General features: G+C 47.9%; 16 non-coding genes across 16 annotated transcripts; all 16 read left to right on the top strand.

Moving 5' to 3' along the window:
* Positions 1 to 1,195: 1,195 nt before the first annotated feature.
* On the top strand, positions 1,196 to 1,268 carry TRNAV-AAC (transfer RNA valine (anticodon AAC)). The gene has a single exon. It is a non-coding gene; the product is annotated as a tRNA-Val (tRNA).
* A 739-nt stretch (positions 1,269 to 2,007) lies between these two features.
* Positions 2,008 to 2,080, top strand: TRNAV-AAC (transfer RNA valine (anticodon AAC)). The gene has a single exon. It is a non-coding gene; the product is annotated as a tRNA-Val (tRNA).
* Positions 2,081 to 2,191: 111 nt separating this feature from the next.
* TRNAV-CAC (transfer RNA valine (anticodon CAC)) lies at positions 2,192 to 2,264 on the top strand. The gene has a single exon. It is a non-coding gene; the product is annotated as a tRNA-Val (tRNA).
* A 555-nt stretch (positions 2,265 to 2,819) lies between these two features.
* On the top strand, positions 2,820 to 2,892 carry TRNAV-AAC (transfer RNA valine (anticodon AAC)). The gene has a single exon. It is a non-coding gene; the product is annotated as a tRNA-Val (tRNA).
* A 923-nt stretch (positions 2,893 to 3,815) lies between these two features.
* TRNAV-UAC (transfer RNA valine (anticodon UAC)) lies at positions 3,816 to 3,888 on the top strand. Its single transcript has one exon. It is a non-coding gene; the product is annotated as a tRNA-Val (tRNA).
* A 1,369-nt stretch (positions 3,889 to 5,257) lies between these two features.
* Positions 5,258 to 5,330, top strand: TRNAV-AAC (transfer RNA valine (anticodon AAC)). Its single transcript has one exon. It is a non-coding gene; the product is annotated as a tRNA-Val (tRNA).
* Positions 5,331 to 7,696: 2,366 nt separating this feature from the next.
* On the top strand, positions 7,697 to 7,769 carry TRNAV-AAC (transfer RNA valine (anticodon AAC)). The gene has a single exon. It is a non-coding gene; the product is annotated as a tRNA-Val (tRNA).
* A 7,929-nt stretch (positions 7,770 to 15,698) lies between these two features.
* On the top strand, positions 15,699 to 15,771 carry TRNAV-AAC (transfer RNA valine (anticodon AAC)). The gene has a single exon. It is a non-coding gene; the product is annotated as a tRNA-Val (tRNA).
* A 111-nt stretch (positions 15,772 to 15,882) lies between these two features.
* Positions 15,883 to 15,955, top strand: TRNAV-CAC (transfer RNA valine (anticodon CAC)). Its single transcript has one exon. It is a non-coding gene; the product is annotated as a tRNA-Val (tRNA).
* Positions 15,956 to 16,510: 555 nt separating this feature from the next.
* On the top strand, positions 16,511 to 16,583 carry TRNAV-AAC (transfer RNA valine (anticodon AAC)). Its single transcript has one exon. It is a non-coding gene; the product is annotated as a tRNA-Val (tRNA).
* A 111-nt stretch (positions 16,584 to 16,694) lies between these two features.
* On the top strand, positions 16,695 to 16,767 carry TRNAV-CAC (transfer RNA valine (anticodon CAC)). Its single transcript has one exon. It is a non-coding gene; the product is annotated as a tRNA-Val (tRNA).
* Positions 16,768 to 17,506: 739 nt separating this feature from the next.
* On the top strand, positions 17,507 to 17,579 carry TRNAV-CAC (transfer RNA valine (anticodon CAC)). The gene has a single exon. It is a non-coding gene; the product is annotated as a tRNA-Val (tRNA).
* A 555-nt stretch (positions 17,580 to 18,134) lies between these two features.
* On the top strand, positions 18,135 to 18,207 carry TRNAV-AAC (transfer RNA valine (anticodon AAC)). The gene has a single exon. It is a non-coding gene; the product is annotated as a tRNA-Val (tRNA).
* A 111-nt stretch (positions 18,208 to 18,318) lies between these two features.
* On the top strand, positions 18,319 to 18,391 carry TRNAV-CAC (transfer RNA valine (anticodon CAC)). The gene has a single exon. It is a non-coding gene; the product is annotated as a tRNA-Val (tRNA).
* A 1,367-nt stretch (positions 18,392 to 19,758) lies between these two features.
* TRNAV-AAC (transfer RNA valine (anticodon AAC)) lies at positions 19,759 to 19,831 on the top strand. The gene has a single exon. It is a non-coding gene; the product is annotated as a tRNA-Val (tRNA).
* A 111-nt stretch (positions 19,832 to 19,942) lies between these two features.
* TRNAV-CAC (transfer RNA valine (anticodon CAC)) lies at positions 19,943 to 20,015 on the top strand. Its single transcript has one exon. It is a non-coding gene; the product is annotated as a tRNA-Val (tRNA).
* Positions 20,016 to 20,624: the final 609 nt, after the last annotated feature.

The raw sequence follows: 20,624 nt of genomic DNA, 5'->3' as shown, positions 1-20,624 counted from the left end.
GTGTTTAGGCAAACTTGTTTTCTGGACCCAAAGGCAATTGGAATGTGGACTTTGGTTCTCCTGCTTAGTCAGCTGAGCTGGAAAACCTGACGACCATTGGCGTATGTTTTCAGCTGACCTGGTGAGAAAAGTGTGTGGAAAAGCTAGAGGTGATATCCATGACTCAGTGTATCTTGCCAGTACTGGCTGTTTTGAGGATGTTATTTGTATCAAGTTAGGCATCCGAGATGGGCTTTCTTCCTTCTTTGCTTCATTACCAAAGAGTATCATTTGCAAGGACGGTAAACTGAACTCAGGTTATCAACCAACCAGAAGCAAATAATAGCTAATACGGTGACCCCCAACCTCCGAGCAACCAACCCGAAAAGTGCTGTCGTGATAGGTTTCTGTAGTGTAGTGGTTATCACGTTCGCCTAACACGCGAAAGGTCCCCGGTTCAAAACCGGGCAGAAACAATTTGAGCGCGCTAGTGCTTTTTGTCAATGTCGCTTTCAGCAGCTCTTTTCACCGATCTTACTTTAGGGTAGACTTTCGGTCTGCATGGCTCAAAAAAATCAGCATGAACGGGTTTCTGTAGTGTCGTGGTTATCACGTTCGCCTCACACGTGAAAGGTCCCCGGTTCGAAACCGGGCAGAAACAGTGCTTACCTTTAACTTTTTCACAGTCTGGCAAACTCAAAGCTCTTGCCATGCCTTGCCCCTCTGGCAGCCGTAAGCCAAATCTGCCAATACAAAGCACAGTTTAGGTGCAACACCTTCAATGTGAGCTCTTTTTCTTCACTGTTTATGAGCTGACCATCGCTGTAAGTGTTTGGTGTTTAGGCAAACTTGTTTTCTGGACCCAAAGGCAATTGGAATGTGGACTTTGGTTCTCCTGCTTAGTCAGCTGAGCTGGAAAACCTGACAACCATTGGCGTATGTTTTCAGCTGACCTGGTGAGAAAAGTGTGTGGAAAAGCTAGAGGTGATATCCATGACTCAGTGTATCTTGCCAGTACTGGCTGTTTTGAGGATGTTATTTGTATCAAGTTAGGCATCCGAGATGGGCTTTCTTCCTTCTTTGCTTCATTACCAAAGAGTATCATTTGCAAGGACAGTAAACTGAACTCAGGTTATCAACCAACCAGAAGCAAATAATAGCTAATACGGTGACCCCAACCTCCGAGCAACCAACCCGAAAAATGCTGTCGTGATAGGTTTCTGTAGTGTAGTGGTTATCACGTTCGCCTAACACGCGAAAGGTCCCCGGTTCGAAACCGGGCAGAAACAATTTGAGAGCGCTAGTGCTTTTTGTCAATGTCGCTTTCAGCAGCTCTTTTCACCGATCTTACTTTAGGGTAGACTTTCGGTTTGCAAGGCTCAAAAAAACAGCATGAATGGGTTTCTGTAGTGTAGTGGTTATCACGTTCGCCTCACACGCGAAAAGTCCCCGGTTCGAAACCAGGCAGAAACAGTGCTTACCTTTAACTTTTTCACAGTCTGGCAAACTCAAAGCTCTTGCCATGCCTTGCCCCTCTGGCAGCCGTAAGCCAAATCTGCCAATACAAAGCACAGTTTAGGTGCAACACCTTCAATGTGAGCTCTTTTTCTTCACTGTTTATGAGCTGACCATCGCTGTAAGTGTTTGGTGTTTAGGCAAACTTGTTTTCTGGACCCAAAGGCAATTGGAATGTGGACTTTGGTTCTCCTGCTTAGTCAGCTGAGCTGGAAAACCTGACGACCATTGGCGTATGTTTTCAGCTGACCTGGTGAGAAAAGTGTGTGGAAAAGCTAGAGGTGATATCCATGACTCAGTGTATCTTGCCAGTACTGGCTGTTTTGAGGATGTTATTTGTATCAAGTTAGGCATCCGAGATGGGCTTTCTTCCTTCTTTGCTTCATTACCAAAGAGTATCATTTGCAAGGACGGTAAACTGAACTCAGGTTATCAACCAACCAGAAGCAAATAATAGCTAATACGGTGACCCCAACCTCCGAGCAACCAACCCGAAAAGTGCTGTCGTGATAGGTTTCTGTAGTGTAGTGGTTATCACGTTCGCCTAACACGCGAAAGGTCCCCGGTTCGAAACCGGGCAGAAACAATTTGAGCGCACTAGTGCTTTTTGTCAATGTCACTTTCAGCAGCTCTTTTCACCGATCTTACTTTAGGGTAGACTTTCGGTCTGCAAGGCTCAAAAAAACAGCATGAATGGGTTTCTGTAGTGTAGTGGTTATCACGTTCGCCTCACACGCGAAAGGTCCCCGGTTCGAAACCGGGCAGAAACAGTGCTTACCTTTAACTTTTTCACAGTCTGGCAAACTCAAAGCTCTTGCCATGCCTTGCCCCTCTGGCAGCCGTAAGCCAAATCTGCCAATACAAAGCACAGTTTAGGTGCAACACCTTCAATGTGAGCTCTTTTTCTTCACTGTTTATGAGCTGACCATCGCTGTAAGTGTTTGGTGTTTAGGCAAACTTGTTTTCTGGACCCAAAGGCAATTGGAATGTGGACTTTGGTTCTCCTGCTTAGTCAGCTGAGCTGGAAAACCTGACGACCATTGGCGTATGTTTTCAGCTGACCTGGTGAGAAAAGTGTGTGGAAAAGCTAGAGGTGATATCCATGACTCAGTGTATCTTGCCAGTACTGGCTGTTTTGAGGATGTTATTTGTATCAAGTTAGGCATCCGAGATGGGCTTTCTTCCTTCTTTGCTTCATTACCAAAGAGTATTATTTGCAAGGACGGTAAACTGAACTCAGGTTATCAACCAACCAGAAGCAAATAATAGCTAATACGGTGACCCCAACCTCCGAGCAACCAACCCGAAAAGTGCTGTCGTGATAGGTTTCTGTAGTGTAGTGGTTATCACGTTCGCCTAACACGCGAAAGGTCCCCGGTTCGAAACCGGGCAGAAACAATTTGAGCGCACTAGTGCTTTTTGTCAATGTCACTTTCAGCAGCTCTTTTCACCGATCTTACTTTAGGGTAGACTTTCGGTCTGCAAGGCTCAAAAAAACAGCATGAATGGGTTTCTGTAGTGTAGTGGTTATCACGTTCGCCTCACACGCGAAAGGTCCCCAGTTCGAAACCGGGCAGAAACAGTGCTTACCTTTAACTTTTTCACAGTCTGGCAAACTCAAAGCTCTTGCCATGCCTTGCCCCTCTGGCAGCCGTAAGCCAAATCTGCCAATACAAAGCACAGTTTAGGTGCAACACCTTCAATGTGAGCTCTTTTTCTTCACTGTTTATGAGCTGACCATCGCTGTAAGTGTTTGGTGTTTAGGCAAACTTGTTTTCTGGACCCAAAGGCAATTGGAATGTGGACTTTGGTTCTCCTGCTTAGTCAGCTGAGCTGGAAAACCTGACGACCATTGGCGTATGTTTTCAGCTGACCTGGTGAGAAAAGTGTGTGGAAAAGCTAGAGGTGATATCCATGACTCAGTGTATCTTGCCAGTACTGGCTGTTTTGAGGATGTTATTTGTATCAAGTTAGGCATCCGAGATGGGCTTTCTTCCTTCTTTGCTTCATTACCAAAGAGTATTATTTGCAAGGACGGTAAACTGAACTCAGGTTATCAACCAACCAGAAGCAAATAATAGCTAATACGGTGACCCCAACCTCCGAGCAACCAACCCGAAAAGTGCTGTCGTGATAGGTTTCTGTAGTGTAGTGGTTATCACGTTCGCCTAACACGCGAAAGGTCCCCGGTTCAAAACCGGGCAGAAACAATTTGAGAGCGCTAGTGCTTTTTGTCAATGTCGCTTTCAGCAGCTCTTTTCACAGAGCTTACTTTAGGGTAGACTTTCGGTTTGCAAGGCTCAAAAAAACGGCATGAATGGGTTTCTGTAGTGTAGTGGTTATCACGTTTGCCTTACACGCGAAAGGTCCCCGGTTCGAAACCGGGCAGAAACAGTGCTTACCTTTAACTTTTTCACAGTCTGGCAAACTCAAAGCTCTTGCCATGCCTTGCCCCTCTGGCAGCCGTAAGCCAAATCTGCCAATACAAAGCACAGTTTAGGTGCAACACCTTCAATGTGAGCTCTTTTTCTTCACTGTTTATGAGCTGACCATCGCTGTAAGTGTTTGGTGTTTAGGCAAACTTGTTTTCTGGACCCAAAGGCAATTGGAATGTGGACTTTGGTTCTCCTGCTTAGTCAGCTGAGCTGGAAAACCTGACGACCATTGGCGTATGTTTTCAGCTGACCTGGTGAGAAAAGTGTGTGGAAAAGCTAGAGGTGATATCCATGACTCAGTGTATCTTGCCAGTACTGGCTGTTTTGAGGATGTTATTTGTATCAAGTTAGGCATCCGAGATGGGCTTTCTTCCTTCTTTGCTTCATTACCAAAGAGTATCATTTGCAAGGACGGTAAACTGAACTCAGGTTATCAACCAACCAGAAGCAAATAATAGCTAATACGGTGACCCCCAACCTCTGAGCAACCAACCCGAAATGTGCTGTCGTGATAGGTTTCTGTAGTGTAGTGGTTATCACGTTCGCCTAACACGCGAAAGGTCCCCGGTTCAAAACCGGGCAGAAACAATTTGAGCGCGCTAGTGCTTTTTGTCAATGTCGCTTTCAGCAGCTCTTTTCACCGATCTTACTTTAGGGTAGACTTTCGGTCTGCATGGCTCAAAAAAATCAGCATGAATGGGTTTCTGTAGTGTCGTGGTTATCACGTTCGCCTCACACGTGAAAGGTCCCCGGTTCGAAACCGGGCAGAAACAGTGCTTACCTTTAACTTTTTCACAGTCTGGCAAACTCAAAGCTCTTGCCATGCCTTGCCCCTCTGGCAGCCGTAAGCCAAATCTGCCAATACAAAGCACAGTTTAGGTGCAACACCTTCAATGTGAGCTCTTTTTCTTCACTGTTTATGAGCTGACCATCGCTGTAAGTGTTTGGTGTTTAGGCAAACTTGTTTTCTGGACCCAAAGGCAATTGGAATGTGGACTTTGGTTCTCCTGCTTAGTCAGCTGAGCTGGAAAACCTGACGACCATTGGCGTATGTTTTCAGCTGACCTGGTGAGAAAAGTGTGTGGAAAAGCTAGAGGTGATATCCATGACTCAGTGTATCTTGCCAGTACTGGCTGTTTTGAGGATGTTATTTGTATCAAGTTAGGCATCCGAGATGGGCTTTCTTCCTTCTTTGCTTCATTACCAAAGAGTATCATTTGCAAGGACAGTAAACTGAACTCAGGTTATCAACCAACCAGAAGCAAATAATAGCTAATACGGTGACCCCAACCTCCGAGCAACCAACCCGAAAAATGCTGTCGTGATAGGTTTCTGTAGTGTAGTGGTTATCACGTTCGCCTAACACGCGAAAGGTCCCCGGTTCGAAACCGGGCAGAAACAATTTGAGAGCGCTAGTGCTTTTTGTCAATGTCGCTTTCAGCAGCTCTTTTCACCGATCTTACTTTAGGGTAGACTTTCGGTTTGCAAGGCTCAAAAAAACAGCATGAATGGGTTTCTGTAGTGTAGTGGTTATCACGTTTGCCTCACACGCGAAAAGTCCCCGGTTCGAAACCGGGCAGAAACAGTGCTTACCTTTAACTTTTTCACAGTCTGGCAAACTCAAAGCTCTTGCCATGCCTTGCCCCTCTGGCAGCCGTAAGCCAAATCTGCCAATACAAAGCACAGTTTAGGTGCAACACCTTCAATGTGAGCTCTTTTTCTTCACTGTTTATGAGCTGACCATCGCTGTAAGTGTTTGGTGTTTAGGCAAACTTGTTTTCTGGACCCAAAGGCAATTGGAATGTGGACTTTGGTTCTCCTGCTTAGTCAGCTGAGCTGGAAAACCTGACGACCATTGGCGTATGTTTTCAGCTGACCTGGTGAGAAAAGTGTGTGGAAAAGCTAGAGGTGATATCCATGACTCAGTGTATCTTGCCAGTACTGGCTGTTTTGAGGATGTTATTTGTATCAAGTTAGGCATCCGAGATGGGCTTTCTTCCTTCTTTGCTTCATTACCAAAGAGTATCATTTGCAAGGACAGTAAACTGAACTCAGGTTATCAACCAACCAGAAGCAAATAATAGCTAATACGGTGACCCCAACCTCCGAGCAACCAACCCGAAAAATGCTGTCGTGATAGGTTTCTGTAGTGTAGTGGTTATCACGTTCGCCTAACACGCGAAAGGTCCCTGGTTCAAAACCGGGCAGAAACAATTTGAGCGCGCTAGTGCTTTTTGTCAATGTCGCTTTCAGCAGCTCTTTTCACCGATCTTACTTTAGGGTAGACTTTCGGTCTGCATGGCTCAAAAAAATCAGCATGAATGGGTTTCTGTAGTGTCGTGGTTATCACGTTCGCCTCACACGTGAAAGGTCCCCGGTTCGAAACCGGGCAGAAACAGTGCTTACCTTTAACTTTTTCACAGTCTGGCAAACTCAAAGCTCTTGCCATGCCTTGCCCCTCTGGCAGCCGTAAGCCAAATCTGCCAATACAAAGCACAGTTTAGGTGCAACACCTTCAATGTGAGCTCTTTTTCTTCACTGTTTATGAGCTGACCATCGCTGTAAGTGTTTGGTGTTTAGGCAAACTTGTTTTCTGGACCCAAAGGCAATTGGAATGTGGACTTTGGTTCTCCTGCTTAGTCAGCTGAGCTGGAAAACCTGACGACCATTGGCGTATGTTTTCAGCTGACCTGGTGAGAAAAGTGTGTGGAAAAGCTAGAGGTGATATCCATGACTCAGTGTATCTTGCCAGTACTGGCTGTTTTGAGGATGTTATTTGTATCAAGTTAGGCATCCGAGATGGGCTTTCTTCCTTCTTTGCTTCATTACCAAAGAGTATCATTTGCAAGGACGGTAAACTGAACTCAGGTTATCAACCAACCAGAAGCAAATAATAGCTAATACGGTGACCCCCAACCTCTGAGCAACCAACCCGAAATGTGCTGTCGTGATAGGTTTCTGTAGTGTAGTGGTTATCACGTTCGCCTAACACGCGAAAGGTCCCCGGTTCAAAACCGGGCAGAAACAATTTGAGCGCGCTAGTGCTTTTTGTCAATGTCGCTTTCAGCAGCTCTTTTCACCGATCTTACTTTAGGGTAGACTTTCGGTCTGCATGGCTCAAAAAAATCAGCATGAATGGGTTTCTGTAGTGTCGTGGTTATCACGTTCGCCTCACACGTGAAAGGTCCCCGGTTCGAAACCGGGCAGAAACAGTGCTTACCTTTAACTTTTTCACAGTCTGGCAAACTCAAAGCTCTTGCCATGCCTTGCCCCTCTGGCAGCCGTAAGCCAAATCTGCCAATACAAAGCACAGTTTAGGTGCAACACCTTCAATGTGAGCTCTTTTTCTTCACTGTTTATGAGCTGACCATCGCTGTAAGTGTTTGGTGTTTAGGCAAACTTGTTTTCTGGACCCAAAGGCAATTGGAATGTGGACTTTGGTTCTCCTGCTTAGTCAGCTGAGCTGGAAAACCTGACGACCATTGGCGTATGTTTTCAGCTGACCTGGTGAGAAAAGTGTGTGGAAAAGCTAGAGGTGATATCCATGACTCAGTGTATCTTGCCAGTACTGGCTGTTTTGAGGATGTTATTTGTATCAAGTTAGGCATCCGAGATGGGCTTTCTTCCTTCTTTGCTTCATTACCAAAGAGTATCATTTGCAAGGACGGTAAACTGAACTCAGGTTATCAACCAACCAGAAGCAAATAATAGCTAATACGGTGACCCCAACCTCCGAGCAACCAACCCGAAAAGTGCTGTCATGATAGGTTTCTGTAGTGTAGTGGTTATCACGTTCGCCTAACACGCGAAAGGTCCCCGGTTCGAAACCGGGCAGAAACAATTTGAGCGCGCTAGTGCTTTTTGTCAATGTCGCTTTCAGCAGCTCTTTTCACCGATCTTACTTTAGGGTAGACTTTCGGTCTGCAAGGCTCAAAAAAACAGCATGAATGGGTTTCTGTAGTGTAGTGGTTAGTGATGGACGAACTTCCGACGGGACGTTTCGCGAACGCGAAACGCGAACGGACACAAACGTTCGCGAAAACGACCGTTCGCCGCGGGCTCCATTGACTTCAATGGGAGGCGAATTTCGCAAACCTTTAGGTCGAATTTGCGGCCACGGGGTAATTATTAGGGGGTAGCACGTAGTCCCACCACCTGGACAATAGCATAATACATGTATGAGGTGAATTTGGGATCGATAACTACAAGCATTTTTTTTTTATTTGGGAAATTGTTCTGACAATTCAGGACTATGGAGCTAATGAAGGCAATGGAGGAGAGGGAAGGTCAGGGACCAGGGTAGGCAAACAAGAGGGTGCAGGAGATACAGAGCACTGACAGCAGCACCGTAATACAGAGCACTGACATCAGCACCGTGACATACAGCGCTGACAGCAGCTCCGTGACATACAGCGCTGACAGCAGCTCCGTGACATACAGCGCTGACAGCAGCTCCGTGACATACAGCGCTGACAGCAGCTCCGTGACATACAGCGCTGACAGCAGCTCCGTGACATACAGCGCTGACAGCAGCACCGTGACATACAGCGCTGACAGCAGCTCCGTGACATACAGCGCTGACAGCAGCTCCGTGACATACAGCGCTGACAGCAGCTCCGTGACATACAGCACTGACAGCAGCTCCGTGACATACAGCGCTGACAGCAGCTCCGTGACATACAGCGCTGACAGCAGCACCGTGACATACAGCGCTGACAGCAGCTCCGTGACATACAGCGCTGACAGCAGCTCCGTGACATACAGCGCTGACAGCAGCTCCGTGACATACAGCGCTGACAGCAGCTCCGTGACATACAGCGCTGACAGCAGCTCCGTGACATACAGCGCTGACAGCAGCACCGTGACATACAGCGCTGACAGCAGCTCCGTGACATACAGCGCTGACAGCAGCTCCGTGACATACAGCGCTGACAGCAGCTCCGTGACATACAGCACTGACAGCAGCTCCGTGACATACAGCGCTGACAGCAGCTCCGTGACATACAGCGCTGACAGCAGCACCGTGACATACAGCGCTGACAGCAGCTCCGTGACATACAGCGCTGACAGCAGCTCCGTGACATACAGCGCTGACAGCAGCTCCGTGACATACAGCGCTGACAGCAGCTCCGTGACATACAGCGCTGACAGCAGCTCCGTGACATACAGCGCTGACAGCAGCTCCGTGACATACAGCGCTGACAGCAGCTCCGTGACATACAGCGCTGACAGCAGCTCCGTGACATACAGCGCTGACAGCAGCTCCGTGACATACAGCGCTGACAGCAGCTCCGTGACATACAGCGCTGACAGCAGCTCCGTGACATACAGCGCTGACAGCAGCTCCGTGACATACAGCGCTGACAGCAGCACCGTAAGCAGCCCCAGGAGGAAGTCAGCACAGCACAGGGATGGTGTGATCCCCTCATAATAAGAACCCCCAGGAGGAAGTCAGCACAGCACAGGGATGGTGGGAGCCCCTCATAATAAGAACACCCAGGAGGAAGTCAGCACAGCACAGGGATGGTGGGAACCCCTCATAATAAGCAGCCCCAGTAGAAATATGACACCGCTCAACCTCTTCAAAGAGGAGGGTAGGGGCATATAGTACGGTGTGCTTTTTTGGGTCAGGGAAGTGAGCCAAATGAATTAAGAAGGTCTGTGTGCTTGATTCCAAAAATTGTTTATAGACATATACATGGTCTACTGATCACATGTGTTGAATTCCTCCGAGATCCATGCCTCATTCATTTTTAGAAATGTGAGGTAGTTAACACTGTGGTGAGCTAGGCGAGTACGCTTATCGGTCACAATCCCCCCTGCTGCGCTGAACGTCCTTTCGGACAGGACACTGGATGAGGGGCAAGCCAACAGTTCGATTGCAAATTGGGCAAGCTCTGGCCAGAGGTCAAGCCTGCCCACCCAGTAGTCTAGGGGTTCATCACTCCTCAGAGCGTCCACATCGGCCGTTAACCCAATGTAGTCGGACACCTGACGGTCTAGGCGTTCCCTGATGCTGGATCCGGATGACACCTGTCGATGGGTCGGCTGAAAGAATGACCTCATATCCGAAGTCACCAACACATCTTCAAACCGGCCTCTTCTTGCAGGCGCTGTTGGATTGGTACCCGCAAATCCTTCTCTGGGAGTGGGAATTGCTCCTCTGCCAGCGCACGCAAAAGCAGAATGCAGCATTTCTCGAAGCAAGGCCTGGAAGTGCTGCATTCTGACAGCCCTCTGCGACGGCGGTAACATTTCCGCCATTTTGTGTTTGTACCGGGGGTCTAAGTACGTTGCCACCCAGTACTGGTCCTTGACCCTCATGCTTTTTATACGGGGGTCCCTATTAAAACACTGGAGCATGAAGGCCCCCATTTGCACTAAAGTGGAAGCGGTGTGGTGGCCTGGCTCCTGCTCATCATCCAGGATAATGTCGTCCTCTTCATTCTCCTCTCCCCATCCTCGCACAACAGGGATCCCAGAAAGGTTTAAAGCATGCTCTTCTTGCTCCTGCTCATCCGCCCCGGCACCATCCTCCTCTGACTCCTCATCAGACTCCTGTTGTTGACTTGTCTCAGATAGAGTAGCCCCCCCTGGGAATTCATCCAGCATTGCGACTTCCTCATCTTCCCGCTCCTGCTCCTCCACAGCCTGATCAATGACACGACGCAATGCACGCTCCAGAAAGAAGGCATAAGGTACCATGTCACTGATGGCGCCATGGCTGCGACTGACCAGTTTGGTGATCTCCTCAAATGGCCGCAGAAGTCTGCATGTGTCGCGCATGAGCAGCCACTGGCGCGGTGAAAAAAAACCCAGCTCCCCAGAACCGTTTCTTTCGCAGAGTTCATACAGGTAGACGTTAACTGCACGTTTCTGCTGGAGCAGCCTATCAAGCATATAGAAGGTTGAGTTCCATCGCGTCGGGCAATCGCAAATAAGACGTCTGACCGGCAGATGGTGTCGCCGCTGAATGTCAGCAAGGCGAGCCATGGCCGTGTAAGATCTTCTGAAATGGGCCGAGATTTTCCTTGCCTGCCGCAAGATGTCCTGGACCCCAGGGTATTTGACAAGGAATCGCTGCACGACCAAGTTTAAGACGTGTGCCATGCACGGCACGTGCGTGATTTTGCCCTGTTTCAATGCGCTAAGCAGATTGGCACCGTTGTCACACACCACTTTACCAACTGTCAAATTGAGCGGTGTTAGCCACTCATCTGCCTGTGAACGCAAAGCTGAAAGGAGTGCCGGGCCAGTGTGGCTCTTTGCTTCCAGGCACAACAGACGCAGCACGGCATGGCAACGTCTCACCTGGCATGTGGAATAGGTTCTGGGGAGCTTGGGCGGTGCAGTGGAAGAGACGCTAGCAGCGGAAAAGGAGGAGGCAGCTGAGGAGGAGAGGGAGGAGGATGGAGTAGGAGGAGGAGAAGAAGAGTCAGGCCTGCATGCAATCCGTGGCGGTAAAACCAAATCTACACGGGTGCCACGGGTTACATGCTTGACGGCCGTCAGAAGGTTCACCCAGTGGGCAGTAAAACTGATATACCTTCCCTGCCCGTGTTTGCTAGACCACGTGTCTGTGGTCAGATGTATCTTGGCACCGACACTGTGTGCCAGAGATACATTCACTTGCCGCTGAACATGGCCATATAGCTCTGGGATGCCCTTCTCTGAGAAATACTTCCTTCCTGGGACCTTCCATTGTGGTGTTCCAATGGCCACAAATTTGCGAAAGGCCTCCGAGTCCACCAGTTTATATGGCAGTAGTTGGCGGGCTATGAGTTCTGACAAGCCAGCCGCCAACCGTTGGGCAAGAGGGTTATCCGGCGTCATCATTTTTTTACGCTCAAACATTAGGCCCACGGAAGCCTGCCTTTTTGCAGAAAAATGTGAGCTTGGCGTGATGGAAGGTGGAGTGGAGGACAATTGTGAGGAGAGAGGAGAAGGAGAAGTAGAAGACGAGGCTGGACGGTGAGAGCCTGCAGTGTGGCTTTGTGTGTTCCGTTGCTCCCACTGGGCTCGGTGATGGCTGCTCATGTGCCTTCTTAAGGCGGTCGTCCCTAGGTGAGTATTGGGCTTACCGCGACTAACGCGTTGACTGCAAAGATTGCAGATGGCAACGCTATTGTCAGCAGCGGACACGTTAAAAAAAGCCCACACTGCGGAGCCATGTGCCGGTGTCCTGGGAGCGCCAGATGTGACCGTACATGGTCGATGACTCGCTCCTGATACATTTGCAGTCTGCTTTGTCCCTGCTGTGCAATGTAAGTCATTGCTGCTTCTCCTCCCTATCTGCTGGTCCATATCTCCCTCTGAACTCCCCTCCTCTTCCTCTCTTGTGGGCACCCACGTGACATCACTAGACACGTCATCATCAACGTCACCTTCCCCACCGCTATAAGTAGAGTAGGCAGCAACACCGGGGACCAACCTCCTCCTTGGGCTGATCTGGGTACTGGCGTCAGACTGCTGAGTAGCGCTTGTTGCTACCTCCTCTTCCTGATCCAATACCAAGAGTGGCTGCGCATCAGAAATGTCCTCTTGATATGGATCGGAAAATAATTCCAGTGACTCAAGCGGAAGGTATGTGGTGGTGGTGGTGGTGGTCGTGTTGTTGGTGGTAGTGTCTTTGGGGGTGCACATAGCAGAGAGTGAAGAAGAGGGTGCAGATCGAGAGGATGAGGAGGGTGCAGAAGAGTAAGGCTGAGCGAGCCACTCAACCAAGTCTGGTGCATCCTTTAAAGTAATTGAACGCACCTTCTGCAACTTCCCACTTTGGCTCAAGCCTGTTGCTCCTGCCCTACCCCTACCACCCCTGCGGAAGGGCCTGCCTCTTCCTCTGCATGTCATTTTTTAAATGACCCTGTGACAAAACTCTTAGTCCCTATACCGCTGAAGGACTGCTGCAGTATAGGTGAGCGGTCAGCAGTGGTGCACGTCAACCCTATCTATTGTGGACCTATAGCGGTCCTTACAGAACAGCAGACTGTACCGCACTCAAGCCTATGTACCGTAGCACCCTATACCAAGTTACCAGTCCTTATAAGAACTTTTGTGGACCAAGCAGGTTGTGTATTAGTGTTTAGCAGACTGTACGTCAGTCCCTATACCGCTGAAGGACTGCTGCAGTATAGGGCAGCGGTCAGCAGTGGTGCACGTCAACCCTATCTATTGTGGACCGATAGCGGTCCTTACAGAACAGCAGACTGTACCGCACTCAAGCCTATGTACCGTAGCACCCTATACCAAGTTACCAGTCCTTATAAGAACTTTTGTGGACCAAGCAGGTTGTGTATTAGTGTTTAGCAGACTGTACGTCAGTCCCTATACCGCTGAAGGACTGCTGCAGTATAGGTGAGCGGTCAGCAGTGGTGCACGTCAACCCTATCTATTGTGGACCGATAGCGGTCCTTACAGAACAGCAGACTGTACCGCACTCAAGCCTATGTACCGTAGCACCCTATACCAAGTTACCAGTCCTTATAAGAACTTTTGTGGAACAAGCAGGTTGTGTGTTAGTGATTAGCAGACTGTACGTCAGTCCCTATACCAATGAAGGACTGCTGCAGTATAGGGCAGCGGTCAGCAGTAGTGCACGGCAACCCTATGTATTGTGGACCGATAGCGGTCCTTACAGAACAGCAGACTGTACCGCACTCAAGCCTATGTACCGTAGCACCCTATACCAAGTTACCAGTCCTTATAAGAACTTTTGTGGACCAAGCAGGTTGTGTATTAGTGTTTAGCAGACTGTACGTCAGTCCCTATACCGCTGAAGGACTGCTGCAGTATAGGGCAGCGGTCAGCAGTGGTGCACGTCAACCCTATGTATTGTGGACCGATAGCGGTCCTTACAGAACAGCAGACTGTAACGCACTCAGGCCTATGTACCGTAGCACCCTATACCAAGTTACCAGTCCTTATAAGAACTTTTGTGGACCAAGCAGGTTGTGTGTTAGTGATTAGCAGACTGTACGTCAGTCCCTATACCAATGAAGGACTGCTGCAGTATAGGGCAGCGGTCAGCAGTAGTGCACGGCAACCCTATCTATTGTGGACCGATAGCGGTCCTTACAGAACAGCAGACTGTACCGCACTCAAGCCTATGTACCGTAGCACCCTATACCAAGTTACCAGTCCTTATAAGAACTTTTGTGGACCAAGCAGGTTGTGTGTTAGTGATTAGCAGACTGTACGTCAGTCCCTATACCAATGAAGGACTGCTGCAGTATAGGGCAGCGGTCAGCAGTAGTGCACGGCAACCCTATGTATTGTGGACCGATAGCGGTCCTTACAGAACAGCAGACTGTACCGCACCCAAGCCTATGTACCGTAGCACCCTAGACAGACCAAGTTACCAGTCCTGATAAAGAGCTTTGTGGAACAAGTGAGTTGTGAATGATTAGCAGACTGCAGCAGAAGGGCAGCAGTCAAGTATAATATTCTTTCTATATTTGGAAGAAAGAATATTATACGTGTACAAGCCTATTACCGTACCACTGATACCAGTCCTGAAAAGAACCTTTGTGGAACTAATAGTAACAGCAAGTCTTTAAAATTATCCTCACTGCCTGACACACTGCTTCCTGCCTGTCCCTATACAAATTGGCAAAAAAGAGTAGGCTGGAACGATTAGCTGGAACAGCTCTTTTGTGGACCTGATAGTAACAGCTAATGATGATGATGATGATGATGATGAAGAAAGACTAATCTGGCTGAGCTGTCCCTAAAATAGCAGCATACAGCGCTCTGTCCCTTTATCTAAACTGACAAAAGAAACTCAGGCTGCTGACCTAACACCTATACCAGTCCTGAAAAGAACTTTTGTGTACCAAATAGCTAGCGTTTTCTCTGTCCCTACTCCACACAGGATCCTTTCCCTACAGTGACAGAAGAAAGAATGTAAAATGGCCACCGGATCGGGTGTATTTATAGGTTAGGGGGAATGTCCAAGTGTCCATGAGCTGTCATGTCTCAATTGGTTGTCCTGTAACACATGATAAACGTGTCACGAAAGGTTAAAGTTCTTGTATACATTAAACACGTAAGTCCGCCGGGGCGAACGACGGAAAAAGGCGTTCGAACCCGCGGACGGCGAAAGTCGGAAATTCGCCGCGAAACGACCGCCGGGCGAACCGTTCGGCCATCACTAGTAGTGGTTATCACGTTCGCCTCACACGCGAAAGGTCCCCGGTTCGAAACCGGGCAGAAACAGTGCTTACCTTTAACTTTTTCACAGTCTGGCAAACTCAAAGCTCTTGCCATGCCTTGCCCCTCTGGCAGCCGTAAGCCAAATCTGCCAATACAAAGCACAGTTTAGGTGCAACACCTTCAATGTGAGCTCTTTTTCTTCACTGTTTATGAGCTGACCATCGCTGTAAGTGTTTGGTGTTTAGGCAAACTTGTTTTCTGGACCCAAAGGCAATTGGAATGTGGACTTTGGTTCTCCTGCTTAGTCAGCTGAGCTGGAAAACCTGACGACCATTGGCGTATGTTTTCAGCTGACCTGGTGAGAAAAGTGTGTGGAAAAGCTAGAGGTGATATCCATGACTCAGTGTATCTTGCCAGTACTGGCTGTTTTGAGGATGTTATTTGTATCAAGTTAGGCATCCGAGATGGGCTTTCTTCCTTCTTTGCTTCATTACCAAAGAGTATCATTTGCAAGGACGGTAAACTGAACTCAGGTTATCAACCAACCAGAAGCAAATAATAGCTAATACGGTGACCCCAACCTCCGAGCAACCAACCCGAAAAGTGCTGTCATGATAGGTTTCTGTAGTGTAGTGGTTATCACGTTCGCCTAACACGCGAAAGGTCCCCGGTTCGAAACCGGGCAGAAACAATTTGAGCGCGCTAGTGCTTTTTGTCAATGTCGCTTTCAGCAGCTCTTTTCACCGATCTTACTTTAGGGTAGACTTTCGGTCTGCAAGGCTCAAAAAAACAGCATGAATGGGTTTCTGTAGTGTAGTGGTTATCACGTTCGCCTCACACGCGAAAGGTCCCCGGTTCGAAACCGGGCAGAAACAGTGCTTACCTTTAACTTTTTCACAGTCTGGCAAACTCAAAGCTCTTGCCATGCCTTGCCCCTCTGGCAGCCGTAAGCCAAATCTGCCAATACAAAGCACAGTTTAGGTGCAACACCTTCAATGTGAGCTCTTTTTCTTCACTGTTTATGAGCTGATCATCGCTGTAAGTGTTTGGTGTTTAGGCAAACTTGTTTTCTGGACCCAAAGGCAATTGGAATGTGGACTTTGGTTCTCCTGCTTAGTCAGCTGAGCTGGAAAACCTGACGACCATTGGCGTATGTTTTCAGCTGACCTGGTGAGAAAAGTGTGTGGAAAAGCTAGAGGTGATATCCATGACTCAGTGTATCTTGCCAGTACTGGCTGTTTTGAGGATGTTATTTGTATCAAGTTAGGCATCCGAGATGGGCTTTCTTCCTTCTTTGCTTCATTACCAAAGAGTATCATTTGCAAGGACGGTAAACTGAACTCAGGTTATCAACCAACCAGAAGCAAATAATAGCTAATACGGTGACCCCAACCTCCGAGCAACCAACCCGAAAAGTGCTGTCATGATAGGTTTCTGTAGTGTAGTGGTTATCACGTTCGCCTAACACGCGAAAGGTCCCCGGTTCGAAACCGGGCAGAAACAATTTGAGCGCGCTAGTGCTTTTTGTCAATGTCGCTTTCAGCAGCTCTTTTCACCGATCTTACTTTAGGGTAGACTTTCGGTCTGCAATGCTCAAAAAAACAGCATGAATAGGTTTCTGTAGTGTAGTGGTTATCACGTTCGCCTCACACGCGAAAGGTCCCCGGTTCGAAACCGGGCAGAAACAGTGCTTACCTTTAACTTTTTCACAGTCTGGCAAACTCAAAGCTCTTGCCATGCCTTGCCCCTCTGGCAGCCGTAAGCCAAATCTGCCAATACAAAGCACAGTTTAGGTGCAACACCTTCAATGTGAGCTCTTTTTCTTCACTGTTTATGAGCTGACCATCGCTGTAAGTGTTTGGTGTTTAGGCAAACTTGTTTTCTGGACCCAAAGGCAATTGGAATGTGGACTTTGGTTCTCCTGCTTAGTCAGCTGAGCTGGAAAACCTGACGACCATTGGCGTATGTTTTAAGCTGACCTGGTGAGAAAAGTGTGTGGAAAAGCTAGAGGTGATATCCATGACTCAGTGTATCTTGCCAGTACTGGCTGTTTTGAGGATGTTATTTGTATCAAGTTAGGCATCCGAGATGGGCTTTCTTCCTTCTTTGCTTCATTACCAAAGAGTATCATTTGCAAGGACGGTAAACTGAACTCAGGTTATCAACCAACCAGAAGCAAATAATAGCTAATACGGTGACCCCAACCTCCGAGCAACCAACCCGAAAAGTGCTGTCATGATAGGTTTCTGTAGTGTAGTGGTTATCACGTTCGCCTAACACGCGAAAGGTCCCCGGTTCAAAACCGGGCAGAAACAATTTGAGCGCGCTAGTGCTTTTTGTCAATGTCGCTTTCAGCAGCTCTTTTCACCGATCTTACTTTAGGGTAGACTTTCGGTCTGCAAGGCTCAAAAAAACAGCATGAATGGGTTTCTGTAGTGTAGTGGTTATCACGTTCGCCTCACACGCGAAAGGTCCCCGGTTCGAAACCGGGCAGAAACAGTGCTTACCTTTAACTTTTTCACAGTCTGGCAAACTCAAAGCTCTTGCCATGCCTTGCCCCTCTGGCAGCCGTAAGCCAAATCTGCCAATACAAAGCACAGTTTAGGTGCAACACCTTCAATGTGAGCTCTTTTTCTTCACTGTTTATGAGCTGATCATCGCTGTAAGTGTTTGGTGTTTAGGCAAACTTGTTTTCTGGACCCAAAGGCAATTGGAATGTGGACTTTGGTTCTCCTGCTTAGTCAGCTGAGCTGGAAAACCTGACGACCATTGGCGTATGTTTTCAGCTGACCTGGTGAGAAAAGTGTGTGGAAAAGCTAGAGGTGATATCCATGACTCAGTGTATCTTGCCAGTACTGGCTGTTTTGAGGATGTTATTTGTATCAAGTTAGGCATCCGAGATGGGCTTTCTTCCTTCTTTGCTTCATTACCAAAGAGTATCATTTGCAAGGACGGTAAACTGAACTCAGGTTATCAACCAACCAGAAGCAAATAATAGCTAATACGGTGACCCCAACCTCCGAGCAACCAACCCGAAAAGTGCTGTCATGATAGGTTTCTGTAGTGTAGTGGTTATCACGTTCGCCTAACACGCGAAAGGTCCCCGGTTCGAAACCGGGCAGAAACAATTTGAGCGCGCTAGTGCTTTTTGTCAATGTCGCTTTCAGCAGCTCTTTTCACCGATCTTACTTTAGGGTAGACTTTCGGTCTGCAAGGCTCAAAAAAACAGCATGAATGGGTTTCTGTAGTGTAGTGGTTATCACGTTCGCCTCACACGCGAAAGGTCCCCGGTTCGAAACCGGGCAGAAACAGTGCTTACCTTTAACTTTTTCACAGTCTGGCAAACTCAAAGCTCTTGCCATGCCTTGCCCCTCTGGCAGCCGTAAGCCAAATCTGCCAATACAAAGCACAGTTTAGGTGCAACACCTTCAATGTGAGCTCTTTTTCTTCACTGTTTATGAGCTGACCATCGCTGTAAGTGTTTGGTGTTTAGGCAAACTTGTTTTCTGGACCCAAAGGCAATTGGAATGTGGACTTTGGTTCTCCTGCTTAGTCAGCTGAGCTGGAAAACCTGACGACCATTGGCGTATGTTTTCAGCTGACCTGGTGAGAAAAGTGTGTGGAAAAGCTAGAGGTGATATCCATGACTCAGTGTATCTTGCCAGTACTTGCTGTTTTGAGGATGTTATTTGTATCAAGTTAGGCATCCGAGATGGGCTTTCTTCATTCTTTGCTTCATTACCAAAGAGTATCATTTGCAAGGAGGGTAAACTGAACTCAGGTTATCAACCAACCAGAAGCAAATAATAGCTAATACGGTGACCCCAACCTCCGAGCAACCAACCCGAAAAGTGCTGTCGTGATAGGTTTCTGTAGTGTAGTGGTTATCACGTTCGCTTAACACGCGAAAGGTCCCCGGTTCGAAACCGGGCAGAAACAATTTGAGCGCACTAGTGCTTTTTGTCAATGTCACTTTCAGCAGCTCTTTTCACCGATCTTACTTTAGGGTAGACTTTCGGTCTGCAAGGCTCAAAAAAACAGCATGAATGGGTTTCTGTAGTGTAGTGGTTATCACGATCGCCTCACACGCGAAAGGTCCCCGGTTCGAAACCGGGCAGAAGCAGTGCTTACCTTTAACTTTTTCACAGTCTGGCAAACTCAAAGCTCTTGCCATGCCTTGCCCCTCTGGCAGCTGTAAGCCAAATCTGCCAATACAAAGCACAGTTTAGGTGCAACACCTTCAATGTGAGCTCTTTTTCTTCACTGTTTATGAGCTGACCATCGCTGTAAGTGTTTGGTGTTTAGGCAAACTTGTTTTCTGGACCCAAAGGCAATTGGAATGTGGACTTTGGTTCTCCTGCTTAGTCAGCTGAGCTGGAAAACCTGACGACCATTGGCGTATGTTTTCAGCTGACCTGGTGAGAAAAGTGTGTGGAAAAGCTAGAGGTGATATCCATGACTCAGTGTATCTTGCCAGTACTTGCTGTTTTGAGGATGTTATTTGTATCAAGTTAGGCATCCGAGATGGGCTTTCTTCCTTCTTTGCTTCATTACCAAAGAGTATCATTTGCAAGGACGGTAAACTGAACTCAGGTTATCAACCAACCAGAAGCAAATAATAGCTAATACGGTGACCCCAACCTCCGAGCAACCAACCCGAAAAGTGCTGTCGTGATAGGTTTCTGTAGTGTAGTGGTTATCACGTTCGCCTAACACGCGAAAGGTCCCCGGTTCGAAACCGGGCAGAAACAATTTGAGCGCACTAGTGCTTTTTGTCAATGTCACTTTCAGCAGCTCTTTTCACCGATCTTACTTTAGGGTAGACTTTCGGTCTGCAAGGCTCAAAAAAACAGCATGAATGGGTTTCTGTAGTGTAGTGGTTATCACGTTCGCCTCACACGCGAAAGGTCCCCGGTTCGAAACCGGGCAGAAACAGTGCTTACCTTTAACTTTTTCACAGTCTGGCAAACTCAAAGCTCTTGCCATGCCTTGCCCCTCTGGCAGCCGTAAGCCAAATCTGCCAATACAAAGCACAGTTTAGGTGCAACACCTTCAATGTGAGCTCTTTTTCTTCACTGTTTATGAGCTGACCATCGCTGTAAGTGTTTGGTGTTTAGGCAAACTTGTTTTCTGGACCCAAAGGCAATTGGAATGTGGACTTTGGTTCTCCTGCTTAGTCAGCTGAGCTGGAAAACCTGACGACCATTGGCGTATGTTTTCAGCTGACCTGGTGAGAAAAGTGTGTGGAAAAGCTAGAGGTGATATCCATGACTCAGTGTATCTTGCCAGTACTTGCTGTTTTGAGGATGTTATTTGTATCAAGTTAGGCATCCGAGATGGGCTTTCTTCATTCTTTGCTTTATTACCAAAGAGTATCATTTGCAAGGACGGTAAACTGAACTCAGGTTATCAACCAACCAGAAGCAAATAATAGCTAATACGGTGACCCCAACCTCCGAGCAACCAACCCAAAAAGTGCTGTCGTGATAGGTTTCTGTAGTGTAGTGGTTATCAGGTTCGCTTAACACGCGAAAGGACCCCGGT

Source organism: Lithobates pipiens, unplaced genomic scaffold, assembly GCF_037356315.1.
Source record: "Lithobates pipiens isolate NorthernLeopardFrog02 unplaced genomic scaffold, aLitPip1_a1.2 Scaffold_8, whole genome shotgun sequence".
Lineage (NCBI taxonomy): Eukaryota > Metazoa > Chordata > Amphibia > Anura > Ranidae > Lithobates > Lithobates pipiens.
The sequence above is the reverse complement of the archived record's forward strand: the minus strand, read 5'-3'. Positions and strand labels throughout refer to the sequence as shown.